The following is a 19,999-nucleotide window of genomic DNA, read 5'->3' on the forward strand; positions in this document are numbered from 1 at the left end:
AAAACTAACAGGAACCTTGTACTACCTTGAAAAATGGACTTTCACATTTCCATTCATTAAACAACCTTTGAGCACAATATTGGCCTCGGCCTTCTGGGTAATGAGCTGACACATGTTATTGTTTAGAAATAGGATATGACTTTTTTTTTTTTGCTTCTAATTAATGGACTCACACCACATTTATAAGAGATGGGGCTGCCATGTCAGGCACCAGCGTGATTATCCTGTGATTAGACAAGGGGGTATATTTACTAAGATAATTTACTTGAGGGTGATTAATAGGCTTCCGCTCTTTTTCATGGGATAGGACTAAATCAACTTAATGCCACTTACAAAGAATTAATATTGATGTCTCTGTTCGCAGTTAGATTTTGTACTGCATAAACATACAGACATGTGGACATGTATTGGTGCATATTACATGTTGTATATGCTGCCTCAGTATTGTCTCACCATGCACATGCAAGCTTTGATTAAGTATTGTAGTAGACAATTTTATTACAGCTGAAAGTGTACTTATGAAAAAAAACAATAAATCAAGACAATATAATTTAAAGAAAAAAAAATATTGCCATACGCACAATATCTGTCAATGATAAATACATTTGTGCATGTACCATAAAAAAGACACTTGGACCTGTTCACTCATAATACATTACTATTGCTTGTTCGTATCACCTGCAATAGCATGAAATTCTAGAATTGGGAGTTTGTACTGATATGCTGACCTAAAGCAAATGAAACTGAATGTGACTAACCAAACAATTTTCACCCCTCTATACAATGTCTTCCAATGTTAAAGGAAAGGGCAAAGGGTGCATCCTCTGCAAAAACTACAAATACAGATTGTGATAACTACGATTCACTATATCCTTGTCACTCTCATTCTCAATTACTATACTTGTTAGATAGCAAAAATATATGACTACACTGACAGAGAAACTTTTCATTAAAAATATGTTCCTTTAAAAAAATTGATACTTACTAAATTCAAAATTGTGTTAATGTAACAAAAACCTAAAAACTACAAAATGTAAATGAACAGACACTCTTGCTCCACAAGTGGCAATGTCGGGTTATCGATATAGTTATGTGAGTAGTGCATATATATATATATATATATATATATATATATATATACACAGTATATATATATATATATATATATATATATATATATATATATATATATATATATATATATATATATACACACACACACATTCGATAGCAGACAAACTTTAAACTGCTTATCAGTTTATGTCTACTGGGTACCATTATTTTTCCTTTCACATATAGGGGCGTCTGTATCAAAGCTCTGAGTGCTATAAAATTGTAATAAATAAACCAGTAACCAATCAGCTTTTACCTGTCATTTTTTAAACACAACCTGTAAATTGTAAGGTAGAAGCTGATTGGCTACTACTTTATATGCCACCATTTTATCTCTGCCAGGGTTTAAAGTTAAAACACAGAATATGAGTATTTTTGAGACTGGTTTTGCGGTTGATGTGAACTGCATCCTTTCATTCTCTGCATTACACTTATGCAGTGGTTACACTAATCAGCTGTGATAGGAGCATATGTAATAACAGCATTCTTCTGAAAACATATAACCAAGCAAATAAGTTCATCACAACTTTTTATATCCTTATTTTGCATAATAACATAGCCGATTTAAAATCTTTTATGTGGCAGGCCCCTTTGCCAAGGATAATATAAATAAAATGTCTTCGAATTATTGAAAGGCCCTTATTGCAGACTCCTTAAATCTTCAGAAAAGGATTATTAAAAGCTTAGTAAATTTATTGGGCTAACTGTTGTTGGGCTAACTGTTGGGGCCAGGAACACATAGCATATTTAATCTGCAAACTGTGCAACTTTACAATGATTTCACTGAGATCTGAGGCATGCCCTCAAGGTTTTCAGGGACTTGGGATTATGGAGCTGATAAGAACCTCAGCTGCCCACAGATATGCTATTTCTTCTGCACTTAAACACAAATGCATGGAGACGTTTGACTGCTGCTTAGCATTGCCGCTCAGGCTGTATAAAAGCTTTGCAGGCTCCTTTTGCTGTCAATATATCAAAGTTAGATGCAGGAAGAGAAGAAAGGGGGGGGGGGTCATCAAAGTGTAAAATTTCATTGAAAGTCCTTGCTAAACTACACAAGGTTTTTTTTTTTCTCAGACCTTTATGAATACCTGTAGAAAGAAGGAAGATGATAAGATTGATGTAAGCATTGGGAAAGTTTATATTTGGCACCCTGTTGGTTTAAGTGTTTTTTTCACATACAGTATTGTCCATTGTATAGGTTTAAAGCAGAGGCAAGTTAATTCTCATGCATGAAGGGCAGGGGGTATTGTTGTTTTGTTTTCTTTTAGATATTCAGAGCTTTAATGGACATGAGGAAGTGTTAGGACTATTGGGTGATGTCTTGTGGGTCTTGACAGCAGGGGAGGAAGACTGCAAAGGACCTCTCTGCATGATTAACCTTTTACTGCTATGGGGGTTCTAAAAACATTGGGCTTTTTCTTCACTTTCAACATGCCAACCAATTAAACTCTCCAGTACTGCGCAACTCTGCAACTTTATTACTTAGTCTTTTTTTTTTTAAATGCCCAGGGATTAGCTATCCGGTTGCTCATAGGGTTGCAGTACAATGTGATGACTGACAGTTTAAAGAATGGACTAAATTAACCCCTTTGGTGCTAAACAGGAATTTACACAAAGCGCATGACCGACATATGTAATGGATGCTACAGCAAACACACACACCTAAACCGCTTTCCAGCTTTGAAAAATCCATTTCACTTAACAAATACTGTATGCCTTGATTAGGAATTTTACTGGTCTAAACAAGCCAAACTTGGATGTGGTACTAAAGTTTGTTACTTGCATACTCAAACCTACAGTATGGCTCCAAACAAAATTTATAAATTTGGTTATGCTATTCTAAGACACAAAGTTAAGGATATGAGTATTATATATGGGTATGATTTGAGAATTGTATACCATGATAGAAAATCATTTCGCACTTTCACTGTTGTCCATGCATTTAATAAAATCACCAACACCGTTGTTGTACACTGAATGTACTGTATGCATGTATGTATATATATATATATATATATATATATATATATATATATATATACATACATACATATATAAAAAGAAAAATGTAAGCCTCAATGAACCACTCATACGAAGACCTTGAACGTAAAATCACAATTAGATTTTAAATGAAGTGTTAATTGGTTTTAAGAAACATTTGGCCTGGTCGTGATTTTAAGGAAAATTCGTAATGCATTAAATATTATTTTCGATAATTATAACTAAAAAAAATATGATACAACATGAATAGGATTCATCTGCTTGTTCTAGAACTCGGTTATATATTATTTATTTTTATTTTATTATCATCATCATCATCATCATTATTATTATTATGGTTATTAATGTGGTTTTATATCAATCCACCATGTTTGTAAAAACAAACCATTTTTTCGAAACAGAGAACAAATTCACTATCATGGCTTGTATCATATGTAATGTCCCAAGTGTCTAGTCAGTTCAGTAATTTCCTGGGGTTTCAGACATTCTTTGAGGGTCTTTAGTTTGCTTGTAACTTCCATCAAAATAATCTTGACACTGCTAATTTAGAAACTGCAAGGCCACTGTTAATTTTTAATAAAGCAACTAAATGAAATAATTATAAAATCAATCAGTATGGCCCCTTTTCTAAATTATAAAGCAATTATATTAAGAAAAAAACTGGAAATTGAAATTATGGGTGCAAAGCTTTTTACATTCAAATTATTAATCTCCAAATAACAAACAAAACTATGAATCCTGGAAGATGAATGAATTTCATGTTTCCAATTACAAAGACTGGCCATGCAAAAAAAAAAAAGAAAGAATGAAAGAAAACAGGAGACTGGCGCCCTCTTTAAATTGTTTGTTAATTTTCTTTAACCCCTTCAGCTAAACAAAACACAACATAACTGAAAGACTGATGATTTTTAATGGACACACCAAGGTTTGTCTTCTTAAATGTGGACACTATTAGGTGGGTTAAACAAAGAAACAATGTAAAAGTTCTAAATCACTGTTATGGAAGTTAATGAATTCTGTCTGAAATAACTTGTTCTGTTCATTAGAGTAGCACTCCAATATAGATGATCAGTATATAAAAATCTATTGCAAATCAGAATTAAAAACAAATTATCGCTAACAAATTTAACTTGCAAATTGAATATGCTTTTGTAAACAAATAGAGTAGAAGCAAAAAGTTTTAGAAATCATTTCCCAAAGTGAGTCTGATTCTGTTCTAGATTCCCTAAAACCATGTTCCTACAGCGATGCTGTGCTCCTCTTCTGGCAAAGGCTGCTAAAACTTTATGGATCTGCTAGTGTGTGAACTTTTATTGGTTTCACACCAAACTCCATTTGTTATCCACTGCTGTTTGAAAAGATCATGTGAGTAAATAAAGTAAGTACATATGCCACCAAAACCTCAGTATCCGCTCGCCTCCCTTTCTGTCTCTCCAAGCTATTTGTTTAAAAGGTGTAGATCAGTTAATCCAGTCTAGTTTGTGGTGTACTGTGTATTTACTTTACTTCTTTCTCTTCCCTCTCTCTCTCTCCTCTTGGAGAAAGTGAGTATCTGGCATGATTCATCTAGACTAGAGTCCTTGTTTGCCCCCTCTAGAAAGTGCCTGGCCCTCAAACCACAAAGAAAAAATGTTTTTCAATAAAATGACACTAAATCCAGCAGTTATAACACAAAAAGGCAACAAAGAATAAACACAAAAAGGCAACAAAGAATAAAGCGAACAGAAAAGTAATATATTGCAAAACACAAACACACGCGCACACACACACACACACACACACACACTAACATACACATAAGAAAAACACTGTGATGAATGACAGATGACAACTTCTTAACACGCATCTTAAACTATGCAACCTGACCAGCATGAATATGAACTAGTCTTTTCAGGTCTGGGGGATGGGGGATCTTACTCTAAACTTTAAATACACACATATTAAGGCAGACTAGAAGGGCCAAGTGGTTCTTATCAGCCGTGAATTTCTATGTTTCTAACCAAATGCAGTCCTGATCTGTAACACTAGAACCCATAACTCAAGTTTCAAAGTTCTTTCTGTTCATTTCCAATCACATCAACTCTGTAATATAAGTGAGCAGGGAGAGACCACAGATAGGGGCAGCGGTGCATGTGGCTCCCCTCCCTCTGCTGCGTCCAGATGTGAGTACCGGGCGGCTTACAGCACAGAGTTCCAGCAGAGCTCTAGGACTCGGGACAGAAGCCCAGCACTGTGCATGCAGAAGGGGGAGGGTGCAGAGCTGCAGCAGTATACAATCATTGGGTCCCAAAATGATATTTTCGCGCCTACAGCACTAGCTCCAAACTAGAACAACATAGTGACCAATGCCAGATCTGTACCTGTAAATAAATATGCCTGTGCCTATGATATGGCTCCTGCATAGTTACATGTAAGTGCACATACTTCCTTATACATGCATTGCAGAACATAAGTGCAAAACGTGTGTGTGTGTGTGTGTGTGTGTGTGTGTGTGTGTGTGTGTGTGTGTGTGTGTGTGTGTGTGTGTGTGTGTGTGTGTGTGTGTGTGTGTGTGTGTACATAGTACTGTACTGTACGCCTGCACACTTAAACATAGCACATGCATGTAGCTGCTTCCATAAACTTCCTAGAGAAAGTTTAGATGAGCAGTTCCCAGTCCCCAGCAGTCCAGCTCCCCCCTTCCTTCCCTGGGTTACATTGTAAAACAAAGACATGAAACACTTGGAGAAAAGTCATCCTACCTCCCAGGATCAGCCAGCAGCACAGTGGGCCCCTGGCATGGGTGGCACCTAAGTGATGCCCCCTAGCTCATCGGCCTCACTACACGCAGCCGCTCATCGAGCACTCACTCAGCTTTCTCCTACTCTGCAGCACTTTCTGAGTAATGTGTCCCCTCCTATCCGATACATACAGACATCTCCCATGTGTTACAGAGTAATACAATGTGATCAAATAGCAGCAGCACTGCAACAAAGTGTCCACCCGGCACATGCAGCCCATACTCACACGTTCTGGTCCTAAGTTTCTCTGTGGGACTCTTCTTCCCCTCACTCACTCACTCACTGGCATCTCTTCCTCTCCTTCCCGTCCTCCTCTCTCCGCGCTTCCTCCTCCTCCTCCTTCTCCCTCACTCCAAGTTTTACAGATGTTGCTGCTTCTCTCCCAACTTGCAGAGCCAGTGGCAGCTCCCAGTGTCAGTGTGCAGCAGCAGCAGCAAGGGTCACACACAGACCGGGCTGCTGTGATACAGGCAGGATTGGGTGCCTGGGCTGGGATGCTGTGATTAGGGGCTTTGTGACCAGGGCTGGACTCTTCTGGGCTCTACAGGACATTATTACTGAGCCTCATTTATTTCCCCCCCTCCATCCTCCGCTAGTGAATGAATCCAGCAGGAAAGATAGGGGAGGGAGTGGCATAAGTTGGGATAGGGAGAGTAGGAGGTGGGGGAGGAGGAGGGCTGTGCGCGTGTATCTGTCCCCCGTGGCTCAGGCAGAGCGTAGTTCGTGCCAGTGAATGGAGCAGTGTGTGTGCAGCGCCGGTGACCAGGCACAGCGGCAGCAGCAGCTCAGAGCAGGGGAGACATACACGTGTGGCGCCACCCCTCTCCTCCCGGGCATTCCGTCTCCCACTCAGCGCTGAACCCCTGGGCGGACACTCCCACCGCAGCTAGGCGGGGAGGGATAAAAGAGTCAAAGAAGGGAGAGAATAACTAGAAGCCTGCCCGGCTGCTGCTGCTGCTGGAATTACTGGCAGTCACGGTACACTGGAAGTCTGTACAAGACATATGACAAGTCGACACCTCCTTCACTCATCTATCTTCTTCCTCTCCTTAACACCTCTATCTATATTTTCATGTTGTTCCTACTGTGGCCAGAAGTTTTAGCCATGTAATCATATGTAATGGTCCAGTACCAGAACTAGAGATTGTGGTGTCCTGTGCTGGAAAAAATGTTGTACACACACACACTTCAAATAGGGAAATTTACCATTGATCACATTTACAATGTTATCACCCAGGATTGCATTTAAAATGCGATAATTTCACCCCAATGTATTACCGGCCAGGGGACAGGGACAGGGCTCCGAAAAGAGCCCGCCCCTGTCCCTGCGATGCCCGGAGACGGAAGCCGGGGATGTCTGTGCATGCGCAGTTACGCGCTGACCCCCCGCGACCCCGCAGGGCCGCCAAGAGAAATCCTGGGCTCCAGTACAGCAACTTGTGGGGCCCCCATGGAGGGACCCTTGTTATGCCACTTCTTCCAAGGTGGATACAGAGACAAAAATTTACACTGTAATAAGTATTACACATGTCACACACCCATTACATATTATAACCAGGGCTTAAAGTGGTCATGCAGAGGTGGGGGAACTCATTTCTCTATGCCACCTAATTACCCCCCCCCCCCCCCCCCCCCCCCCTTAGGCAGAGACAGGGCCAGTGGTAAGGCCCCTGCAAACTAGAATGCTTTTCTGTTAGAATTACTGTGCAGGGCCAATGTGGAGGTTAAAATGTTCCACCCAGGGCCGGATTATAATGGGGGCACAGGGGGTCAGTACCCCTGGGCCCCCCTCTAACTAGGGGCCCCCTGTGGTTGGCATGTATTTTTAAACAATATATATATATATATATATATATATATATATTTTTTTTTATTATTTTTTTTTTCTTTTTTTTAGCTAATAGTTTTGTGCATGGGAATGGGGTAGTGCTGCAGCTTCACCTATCTGCCAATGTGACATTGATTAATGGTGCTGAGCATCAGGAGTCAAGGCACACTAACTGTTTTTATTAATCCCCACTGCAGTTGACCAGTGACCAAGTTTATACTGCCATTACTCTGTGTTTTGACAGTGTAATATTCTCCTGTGCAGTTTGCAGCCAGTAATGACAAGTAGGACGGTCCCCGCTTTCTAAAGTGCCCCGGGCTCCCGAAGGCTTAATCCGGCTCTGGTTCAACCCCACCATTAGGGGTGGTGGAACTCAGTTCCACCTCGTTCCCCCTCACTTTAACCCCTGATTATTCCACATGCCATAATGCTCATTACACCATATGCCACACACCGTAGTGGGCAGTAAACATTATGCCATACACCGTAATAACTATTACATATTTTACCACATGCCACAATGCCCATTATATATTATTCCACACAACGTAATGCTCATTGCTGATTATGCCACACACTGTAATGTCTATTACATATAATACCTCACATATTATGCTCCGCTTACCTAAATGCTCATTGCTATGGGCTTCATGCTTGATGCCAGGGGTTAACATGCTCTACCAGGGGTTAACATGCTTGTTGCCATGGGTTTACATGCCCTGCCTGGAGTTATATGCTCTGCCAGGGGTTAATATTCTCTTCAAGGGGTTAATATGCTCTTTGCCATGGGATTAACCTGCTCTGCCAGGGGTTACATGCTCTGCCCGGAGTAACATGCTCTGCCAGGGGTTAACATGCTCTACCAGGGGTTAAAATGTTTGTTGCCATGGGTTTACATGCTCTGCCAGGGGTTAACTTTCTCTGCCAGGGGTTAACATGCTCTTTGCCATGGAATTAACCTGCACTCAGAGCTGATGCTGATCTTAGTTCTACCAGCTATACCCTTATGTATGCTGTATTTTATTAACACACCCTATACGTTACCTTGTAATTTGTTTTTTGTTTGCTATGTACGGCGCTGTGGACACTTTGTGGCGCCTTATACATAAACAAACTACTACTACTACTGCCAGTGGTTACATGCTCTGCCAGGGGTGACATGCCCTGCCTGGAGTTACATGCTCTGCCAGGGGTTAACATGCTCTGCCAGGGGTTAACATTCTCTTCCAAGGGTTTAACATGCTCTTTGCCATGGGATTAACCTGCACTGCCATTGATTACATGCACTGCCATGGGTTAACATGATTGTTGCCATGGATTTACATGCTCTTCCATGTGTTACATGCTTTCCAGGGGTTAACATGCTTTCCAGGGGTTACAGTACACGCTCTGCCAGGGGTTACATGCTGACTTCCAGAGTTGGATCTCAGCCCCAGCAGCATGCAGGGAGGCAGCACACACAGAGCAACCAGACACCCACCTTCCACCTTGGAACGCAGTGACCTGGACACATGTGTGGGGAATCTGATCTGGGATTGCTGGGCTGGAGACATGGCACTGGCACCTGCTGCTGCTGGTGGCAGCTGGGATGGGAATGTGGGGAATGGAGCGGGCTGGATTCTGCAGAGTGGGTGGTACTTCCGAGGAAGGTGGCCTCTCTCTGACCCAGCTCCTCCCGGCACCCAGGGACTACCAAGTATCCTCTTGTTGCCGATCCACGGTAAGCTCCCAAGTCACGAGGCTGGTTCTCAGCAGGCCCTGTAGTCAGAGAGCAGAAGGACCTCTGTAATGCTTCTGCCCCCATGTCTGCCCACATCCGCACTCCCAATGCCGCTGATGAAAAGCTGACTCCGGCGCACTCAGACCCGGTGCACTCGCCACCAAATAAAAAAAAATTGTGTGTCCAGACCGGGGCCCGCCTGAGAGGCCAGGGCCCAGGTAAATTGTACCTGCTCCCACCCCCCTCTCTGCACCCCTGCGACCCCGCTGACCGCACTGCCGCTCGGGTAGTGCAATGTGTAACCATAGGCTACAATGGGCTATTGCCATATCAGATTGGCGATAGCCCAGGGGTGTGAAGCTGGGCTGCCCGATGTTGATACATTGGGCAGCTTTGCATCCCCCATAGAAACCTATGGGGGATGTGGCCGGCGGTGCTGCATGGGGGAAATCACAGCAGGGATCGGAGATTCCTGCTGCGGCCCCCTCTGATACATTAGGGGGATACTTAATATTTGCGGTTAACCCCCGAATGTTTTCGGGGATTTAGCCGCAAATATTATTTGATAAATGCAGCCGTAAGAATGGCCATCGACCATTTTATGGTTATGAGGTTTATTGCCAATGTAGAATAGTTTTGCAATCGATGTATAGAACCAGATTTTCCCCTCGGAGTGCTCCATCGATGGCAAAGCATAACCAAATAGTGTTTTTATTTTCCTGAAGGTGCCAGGACACAGGGCATATCCTCCCTGCCCCTGAAACCCATAAAACCCCAAGTTCTGATTGGCCCAAAGGCCAGTCAGTCACAAATAATGGATTACGATAGTTAAAACCATCAATGGCAATCAATTACATATTATGCTGCCATCGATGACTGTTTGTACTATTGCCATTGATGGCAACCATCAACAGTGATTGCAGCGATGGCCATGCCTAGTGGGGATAGTGCTAGCAAACATAAAGGCGCATGGTCTCACTGTGAAGGGGTGTGGCCATACAAACGTACCAATTCACTTTAAATCTCATATGTGTCCATTATTTACATTACACTGCACAACAGTCCCCTTATTTACATGGTACCATTCAGCAGTCCAGACCCTCCACTCATGACCCTTAATTTTGTATTTATTTATTAACAGTTTCATATATAGCGCATACATATTCCACAGCGCTTTACAGAGTATAGGTTAATATTCACATCAGTCCATGCCCCAGTGGAGCTTACAACCTACAGTATATTCCCTACATGCACACACAGACATTCTAGGGTTAATTTTGTTGGAAGCCAATTGACCTACCAATATATTTTTGGATTTTGGGTGGAAACCAGAGTACCTGGAGTACACCCTCGCAAGCACAGGGAGAATATACAAACTTTGCACAGTTAGAACCATGGTGGGTACCCTTACCAATATCTACAAAATGTTCTCCTCCTGGACTTCCCTCTTAATTTATGATTGCCATCTCCTGTGGGGAAACATCTTTCTTATTAATTAACTACTTCAACACAGATGACAGCAATCATAAATTAGGAGAAAAGTCCAGGAGCAGAGTATTATGGGGGAGATTCTCTAAGCTAACCGATAACGGGGTTTTTACCGCATTTTGGGATGCTGTAAGCATCCCCCGCCGGGTTATCGCGGCGGGGGGCATCGCCAGAAAAATCTGGCGATGCCCCATAGAAGCCAATGGGCTTCTATCGCAACCCTCCGCCGCCCCGCGCCGACCCCCCGCCGCCCCGCATCGCCCCCTCACCTGTGTCCGGGCAGCGCAGTGCTGCCCGGACCTGTGACCTCCTCCCTGCACTGATCCTCTTCCGGGTGCAGGGAGGAGGAGAGCCCGGCGCAGCAGCGCCCGGTCTGGGAGGGAGGGGAGAGCCGCCGGGACCTGCTGGGACCCGGCGACTCTCACCGCAAAGGACAGCTCTTAACGCAAGAGCTGTCCTTTGCCTTAATTATCGCATATGTTACAGCATATGCGATAATTAAATATGTGAAGGGGGGCGGAGATTCTTAGAGAATCTCCCCCTTTGTGCCTGATGGAAGGAGTCATGCTTGAGGGTTTGGTAGTCCTCTTAATCACTTTACATAACACAGTAGTACCTCTTATTCCCTTATACAGATTACACCACACAGTAGAGACACTTGTACACATTATGCCACAGTAGAGTCCATTACTCACATTACACTTACACATACAATAGTGACCCTACAGGTTCTGCCCACAGAAGTAGTGCCCCTTACACATTACACATTATGCCCACACAGTAGTAGTGCCCCTTACACAATATGACCATACATTAGTAGTTTGCGTTACATATTTTGCCCATACATTTGTAGTGTTTCTTGAGAAGCTGCTAAACCCAGTTTTTCCCAAGGACTTTTTTCCTTTTATCAGTGATGTTTACCAGAGAATCACTTCTTTACTTTAAACTTTGTATCTATATAGGAATAAGTCATTTGACACTTAACAGGAGTTTAACCCCTTCCCGCCGCAGCCTGTTTTTTTTTTTTGCCTTCCTAACAGAGCCCTTTTTTTCAAATCTGACATGTATCACTTAAGTGGGGATAACTTTTTTTTGCTTTTACTTATCCCAGTGATTTTGAGATTGTTTTCTCGTGACACATTGTACTTCAAGTTAGTGGTAAATTTGGGTCGATACAGTCTGTGTTTTTTTGTGAAAAATACCAAAATGTCGTAAAAAAATGGAAAATTTAGCAATTTTCAAAATGTTAAATTTTCTGCTTGTGAGACAAATAATCATATCACTCAAAATAGTTAATAACTAACATAGACCATATGTCTACTTTATGTTTCCATCATTATTTCAACCTCCTTTTAATTTTTTTGGACACTAGGAGGCTTAAAATATGAATAGCAAATTCTCAAATTTTCAAGAAAATTTCAAACACTGATTTTTTTAGGGACCAGTTCAGTTCTGATGTGACTTTGAGGGACTTGTATGTGAGACACCCCCATAAATGATGACATTTAAAAAACTGCACCCCTCACAGTATTCAAACCAGCATTTTGGAAGTTTTTTAACCCTTTAGGTGTTTCACAGGAATTAAAACAAAGTGTAGGTGAAATTTCAAAATTTCATTTTTTTTTGCAGATTTTCAATTTTAATACATTTTTCTAAGGAACACAGTAGATTTTACTAGAGAAATGTGACTAAAAATTGATTCCCCCAATTCTTTTGTTTTCATAAATATCCTATATGTGGCCCTAGTGTGCACGTTGACCAAACCACAGGCTTCATAATAGAAGGAGCACCTACTTGATTTTGGAGCCTCCTTTTTATGAGATTATTTTTTAGGCACCATGTAGGTTTCTAGGCACCATAAGATGCTAAAAGTTAGGAACCCCCACACAAGTGACCCCATTTTGCAAACTACACCCCTCAGGGAATTCAACTAGGGGTATAGTGTACATTTCAAACCCCCAGGGGTTTCACCAATTGTGGTACAACTGGGCAGTGAAAATGAAAAATTTAATTTTTTACACAAAAATGCAGTTCTGGCTCAAAATTTTTCATTTTCACAAGGAATGAAGGAGACAAAGCACCCCAAAATCTGTGCCCCAATTTCTCCCGAGTACGGCAATGCCTCACATGTGACCAAAAAATACCATTTGGGTGCATGGCAGGACTCAGAAGGGAAGGAGTGATATTTGGATTTAGCAGCACAGATTCTGGTGGAATGTTGGTGGGTGCTATGTCGCATTAGCAAGACCCCCGAAGCACCAATACAGTGGAACCCCCCCACAAGTGACCCCATTTTGCAAACTACACCCCTCAGGGAATTCATCTAGGGCTAAAGTGTACATTTCAAACCCCCAGGGGCTTCACCAATTGTGGTACAACTGGGCAGTGAAAATGAAAAATTACATTTTTTACACAAAAATGCAGTTCTGGCTCAAAATTTTTCATTTTCACAAGGAATGAAGGAGACAAAGCACCCCAAAATCTGTGCCCCAATTTCTCCCGAGTACGGCAATGCCTCACATGTGACCAAAAAATACCATTTGGGTGCATGGCAGGACTCAGAAGGGAAGGAGTGATATTTGGATTTTGCAGCACAGATTCTGGTGGAATGTTGGTGGGTGCTATGTCGCATTAGCAAGACCCCCGAAGCACCAATACAGTGGAACCCCCCCCACAAGTGACCCCATTTTGCAAACTACACCCCTCAGGGAATTCATCTAGGGCTATAGTGTACATTTCAAACCCCCAGGGGTTTCACCAATTGTGGTACAACTGGGCAGTGAAAATGAAAAATTACATTTTTTACACAAAAATGCAGTTCTGGCTCAAAATTTTTCATTTTCACAAGGAATGAAGGAGACAAAGCACCCCAAAATCTGTGCCCCAATTTCTCCCGAGTACGGCAATGCCTCACATGTGACCAAAAAATACCATTTGGGTGCATGGCAGGACTCAGAAGGGAAGGAGTGATATTTGGATTTTGCAGCACAGATTCTGGTGGAATGTTGGTGGGTGCTATGTCGCATTAGCAAGACCCCCGAAGCACCAATACAGTGGAACCCCCCCACAAGTGACCCCATTTTGCAAACTACACCCCTCAGGGAATTCAACTAGGGGTATAGTGTACATTTCAAACCCCCAGGGGTTTCACCAATTGTGGTACAACTGGGCAGTGAAAATGAAAAATTACATTTTTTACACAAAAATGCAGTTCTGGCTCAAAATTTTTCATTTTTACAAGGAATGAAGGAGACAAAGCACCCCAAAATCTGTGCCCCAATTTCTCCCGAGTACGGCAATGCCTCATGTGTGACCAAAAAATGGCAGGACTCAGAAGGGAAGGAGTGATATTTGGATTTTGCAGCACAGATTCTGGTGGAATGTTGGTGGGTGCTATGTCACATTAGCAAGACCCCCGAAGCACCAATACAGTGGAACCCCCCCAAAAGTGACCCCATTTTGCAAACTACACCCCTCAGGGAATTCATCTAGGGCTATAGTGTACATTTCAAACCCCCAGGGATTTCACCAATTTTGATACAACTGGGCTGTGCAAATGAAAAATTACATTTTTTTACACAAAAATGCAGTTCTGGCTCAAAATTTTTCATTTTCATAAGGTATGAATGAGAAAAAGCACCCCAAAATCTGTGCCCCAATTTCTCCCGAGTATGGCAATGCCTCATATGTGACCAAAAAATACCAGTTGGGTGCATGGCAGGACTCAGAAGGGAAGGAGTGATTTTTGGATTTTGCAGCACAGATTCTGGTGGAATGAATGGTGGGTGCTATGTGACATTAGCAAGACCCCCGAAGCACGGTGAAATGATGAACCTAATAATCCATAGATGTGTGGTATATTTTAAAACACTCCTTTATACATAGGCCGGGTTTGTCGGGGCAAGTTTCACAGTGGAAAATAGTATCCTTTCTTATTCCCTTTTTATAGCAAACTTTGCACCTTTTTTGTGTCCTGCCCTTTTTTGCAGTGGAGGGGATTTCGTTAGGAAAATGCTGCCCTGGTACAATACGGGGGCCAGTACTAGAAGTACTGGGGCCCTCTGCCTGCTGGTTCCCAAATATTAGGCCCTTTATGACTTCCTCTTGAAAGTGCATAAATGTCCCCCTCTGGCTGGTAGAACGGAATAGCACGTAAGCGTTATACAGTGCCATCTGGATGATATACACGGCCAGCTTCTTGTACCAGATTTTTGTTTTCCGCAGGGCACTGTACGGCTTCAGTACCTGATCTGAAAGATCCACTCCGCCCATGTACTTATTGTAATCTAGGATACAATTCGGTTTTGAGGTGTGGGTACTGGTACCTCGTACAGGGGCGGAGGTGGTACTGTCTCCGTGAATTGTTGTCAGTATAAGGACATCCCTCTTGTCCTTATATTTGACCAACAACATATTTTCGGTGCATATTCCCCTGCTTTCACCCCTTCTCAGTACTTGCGCAATGTGCGTTTTTGGGAGGCCTCTTTGGTTCTTGCGCACAGTACCGCAAGTTGCTGTACCTCTTGAACCAAGGGCCTTAAACAGGGGGATGCTAGTGTAAAAGTTATCCACATAGAGGTGATAACCTTTATCCAGGAAGGGGTGCACTAAATCCCAGACAATTTTTCCACTAACACCTACGAGGGAGGGGGGGCATTCTGGCGGTTCAATTCTTGAATCCTTCCCTTCATATACCCTAAACCTGTGGGTGTACCCTGAGGTGCTTTCACACAGTTTATACATTTTTATGCCATACCTTGCCCTCTTACTGGGAAGGTACTGGCGGAATTTAACCCTTCCTTTAAAATGTATAAGGGACTCGTCGATACAAATAAATTTTTCAGGGATGTACAACTCTGCAAATTTGGCACTGAAATGATCAATGACCGGCCTGACTTTGAATAGCCGGTCAAAGGTGGGATCATCTCTGGGTGGGCACTGTGCATTATCGGTGTAATGTAAAAATTTAAGGATTATCTCAAAACGAGTCCGAGTCATGGCCATACGGTAAAGTGGGGTGCTGTACAGAACATCTGTACTCCAATATTGCCTAATTTCTGGCTTTTTTACTATGCCCATATGTAACACCAGACCCCAAAACGTCATCATCTCTACTGCATCTACAGGGGTCCACCTAGCAAATGATGACGTGGGGTTTTGAGCAATAAACTGCTGGGCATATAAATTACTTTGGTCCACCATTAAATTTATAAAATCATCAGAGAAAAATAATTTGAAAAAGTCAATTTCTCTGAGACCTGTTGAATCAAATTGGATTCCTGGGATGGCCAAAAACTTAGGAACCTGGGGCTCAAAATTGTCTGGTGGTGGGGTCCATACGGGATCAATCATTTGGGGGGGGTCTCAGCTGCTCTACGGGGGCTTCTTTGAGGGGGTCCCTCATCACTAGAGGAGGAAGATGAGGTTAAGACGAATCCTTCAAATTCCCCGCTTGCATCACTGGCTGTGTCAGAGTCAGAGGCAAGCATGGCATATGCCTCCTCCGCTGAATACATTCTTCTGGATGACTGGGATGACATTTGGGATGACATTTGGGATGCCATTTTTATTTTTGTGTTTCTGTAAGTGTAATGTTTCAACACGTGTATAGTGTAGGGGGGGTACAAACTTTATTTCAACACGGGGGTATGTAGTGTGTAGTGTGTATGTAGTGCAGAAAAAAAATACTTTATACAGGAATTTGATCCCAATAAAAAAAAAAAAATTATATCAACCCTGTGCCAAAAATGCTGTTCAGTGATGTACGTCACTGATCAGCGCTCAGCGGCCACAGGACACCCACAAAAGCAACGTGGGTGTAAAAACAATTTAAAAAAAATAAACCACAGCACTCTCCAAAAAAAAACAATTAAAAAAAACTGCAGAAAAAAAATTATATCAACCCTGTGCCAAAAATGCTGTTCAGTGATGTATGTCACTGATCAGCGCTCAGCGGCCACAGGACACCCGCAAAAGCAACGTGGGTGTAAAAACAAAACCCCACTGCACTCTCCAAAAAAAATTTTTTTAAAAAACTGCAGAAAAAAAATTATATCAACCCTGTGCCAAAAATGCTGTTCAGTGATGTATGTCACTGATCAGCGCTCAGCGGCCACAGGACACCCACAAAAGCAACGTGGGTGTAAAAACCAAACCCCACTGCACTCTCCAAAAAAAAAACTGCAGATCAGTGATGCAGTGATGCAACACTGATTAGCAGTGAGGGGCAGCAGGCACACAACTGTGGGTGCAACCTGACAGGGTATATATAAAAAAAAAAACCCTGGACCCCAAAAAAGGTGCTGATCACTTAGTTTATACTGATCAGCACAAAAGGGGTGGCAGCAGGGGGGGCAGCAGTCAGTTGCACAGGCAGCACAACCTTTAGTGCAACTGACAGGTATATATATATATATAAAAAAAAACCCTGCACCCCCAAAAAGTTGCTGATCAGCACAGATATACTGATCAGCACAAAAGGGGGGGCAGCAGACACAAAATATAGCACTCTCTATCACTCTCTGTCACTATCTCTCACTATCTCTCACTATCTCTCACTATCTGTGACACTGCAGCAGCAGCACACAGGAAGTCACAAGATCCAGGAAGCATTCAGCTGCTGGCAGCACGCTACCAGCGGTGATCAGGTAAGTATCAGGCAAGGATCAGGTCAGTATCACGACAGATTGGCACGGTGACCGCTCTGCACGCAATTCCAGACCGGAATGGCGTCTGCAGCGCAGTCACCGTTAGTTTAAATCACGCGCCATGGCTGTGATTGGTCCGTCGGTCCGACGGACCAATCACAGCCTTGGGGGCAGGTGGGGTGAGGTGGGGTGAGGTGTGGTCATCACCGGTGACCCCCTCACGCCCCCTCCCACCCGGCGGTGATTGATCCCTGTGTTACCGAGCGTCTGATTCGCCGGTAACACAGGAAAACGCTGCGACTGGCTGTTCACATTGAACAGCCAATCACAGCGATCGCCGACGGGGGGGAGGCATCGCCGCCCCCCCTGGGCATGCTGGGACATGTCTGCTGTCAGGGACAGCAGACATCGTCCCTCTGTCACCGTGTCCCTAGACGCGGTGACAGTTTAAAGTCATGACGTATATATACGTCATGTGTCGGGAAGTACATCCCGGCCATGACGTATATATACGTCAAATGTCGGGAAGGGGTTAAATTCCCCAGAACTTATTTTCATAGATTTGCACTGATCTATTAATAAGGAAAAAGTGTCGACAATCATATCAACACCTCTGAGGAAGGTCCACTCCATACAAATGCACTTGTTTTATTAATTCCAAACATATTTTAAACTGTTTAATTGTGTTATTTGTAAAGAAACTTCTTGTTGTATTAAAATAGTTGTTTGTTCCTTTGGGTATCCTTTGTAACAAAACAATTGAGTCCAAAATTATCCAACACTAAGAAATGATTAGCATTCGGTGAGCCCTGAGTCACTGTTGGCTTCTCCATGGAAATGCATAGAGCCAATCGGTGCTAAGAAGAGACCCGGGGTGGAGGTCACTGGGAATCCATCGTGGGATCGTGGAGCGGTGAATATGTGTGCATGTGTGTTTGTGTGTATATTAAAGTTTTACTTTCTATATGTGTGTGTCTTTTTTTGTACATTGTTTTCACAGTAGACTACAAAAACCAGTAGGCCCATGAATTCCCCACATGCATTGTTTTTTACACAACAAGAATCAGCCTGCCACTTACAGCCCAGGGGGACAGCTCCAATCTTCAGCCCTGGACAGGTGGCACGTCTAGGGCTGACCAGCCATGGAAGTCATGGCTCGGCCAGGGGACCTTGCATAAAAACAGTCCCCTGGCTGTGGCTTGACACCGCTGGCTGGTGCTGGTTCCAAAGTATGGGGGACCCCAAGTCTTTTGTCCCCCATTGTTTTAGATCCAGGACTGGTTCAAGAGCCCATTGCTGGTTTCTTAAATATGGGCAAAATCCCCCCCCCCCCCGTATTTACGGAACCAGGACTGGCTCAATGAGCCCGGGGATAGTTATGCTCGGGGTGGGGGACCCCACACCGTTGTTTTGTTTTTTACATAAATCCACACACTGCCATTACAAAAAAAATTGCACATTCACCTTACTAAAAAACGCACTTGTCTAAAAAAAAAACGCACATTTCCATTACTAAAAATTGGCAGATATCGCAAGCGAATTATGACTGCCTAAAAATTTGAACCCCATTACATGTGCGAATTTTACTTAAAAACGTAACTGTGTGGTTTGATGCAATTTTTTTAGACTTCTGGCCCTTTGTTATATATTCTAGACAAGTATGAAAAAGAAGAAAAGGCTAACTCAGTTGAGTCACTGGTGACATCTGAATTTGCTTTGCTCAAAGCAGCCAGTAGAGAAACTGTCATCATAGGGCAAACCTTTCAATATATAACTAATCTGCCTTCAGCTACTTGCCTGGCATGTCACATTTTAGGCAATCTGTCACAATCCCATTGTTTGGATGCAGGAAAATAATCTTTCTGTAGTTGCTGCTATTAGAGCGATCTCTATTCCCTCTGCATCCTGGTTCCCTTCCCCTACTGTGCCCAGAGCAGCCGAGAGGTATGCCGGGCCACTGTAAATTTTTTGGGGGGGGGGCGTGGCCCCACTGGGAGCCCTCCAGCAAGCCTAAGCCTGGGGAATTAGTACCTGCCCCCCTCCTCTCGGTGGCCCTGACTGTACCTGCCATGCAGCTGATCAATACTTAACCCAGTGGTTGAATACTTTAGCAGACTTTTGACAATTGTGGAAAAGCAGCCCCTTAATGCTCCTCTGGACCACCAGAAGCTACAGAGAGAAGGAGGTGCTAGAAAAGTAAAATCATTATGATCAGGATGTTCCACCATCGATGCCATGCCATTGAGGGGGGCAGCCGTAACTAACTGCTGGGTACAATGGCCTTGTTCTGCCCCTTGTCTCCAAGCTGGGGGGCTGCCGCGCTGGGGGCATCCACTTCCCTCCTCCGTCCTCACCTTCGTCCTCTGCTCCAATCTCCTCTGACCACACTGAGTGGACCACCCCTTCTTTCCTTCTCCGG

At 43.2% G+C, this 19,999-nt stretch overlaps 1 protein-coding gene across 2 annotated transcripts in view; it reads right to left on the reverse strand.

Moving 5' to 3' along the window:
• Positions 1-6,754, reverse strand: part of GLI3 (GLI family zinc finger 3) — a 192,929-nt gene extending 186,175 nt beyond the window's left edge. For both annotated transcript variants that reach the window (XM_083188516.1, XM_083188514.1), the window contains exon 1: positions 6,124-6,754. The gene's annotated coding sequence lies outside the window, so the exon portion shown is untranslated. The remainder of the gene's footprint in view (positions 1-6,123) is intronic.
• Positions 6,755-19,999: the final 13,245 nt, after the last annotated feature.

Source organism: Crinia signifera, chromosome 5, assembly GCF_055691185.1.
Source record: "Crinia signifera chromosome 5, ASM5569118v1, whole genome shotgun sequence".
NCBI classification, from domain to species: Eukaryota; Metazoa; Chordata; class Amphibia; order Anura; family Myobatrachidae; genus Crinia; species Crinia signifera.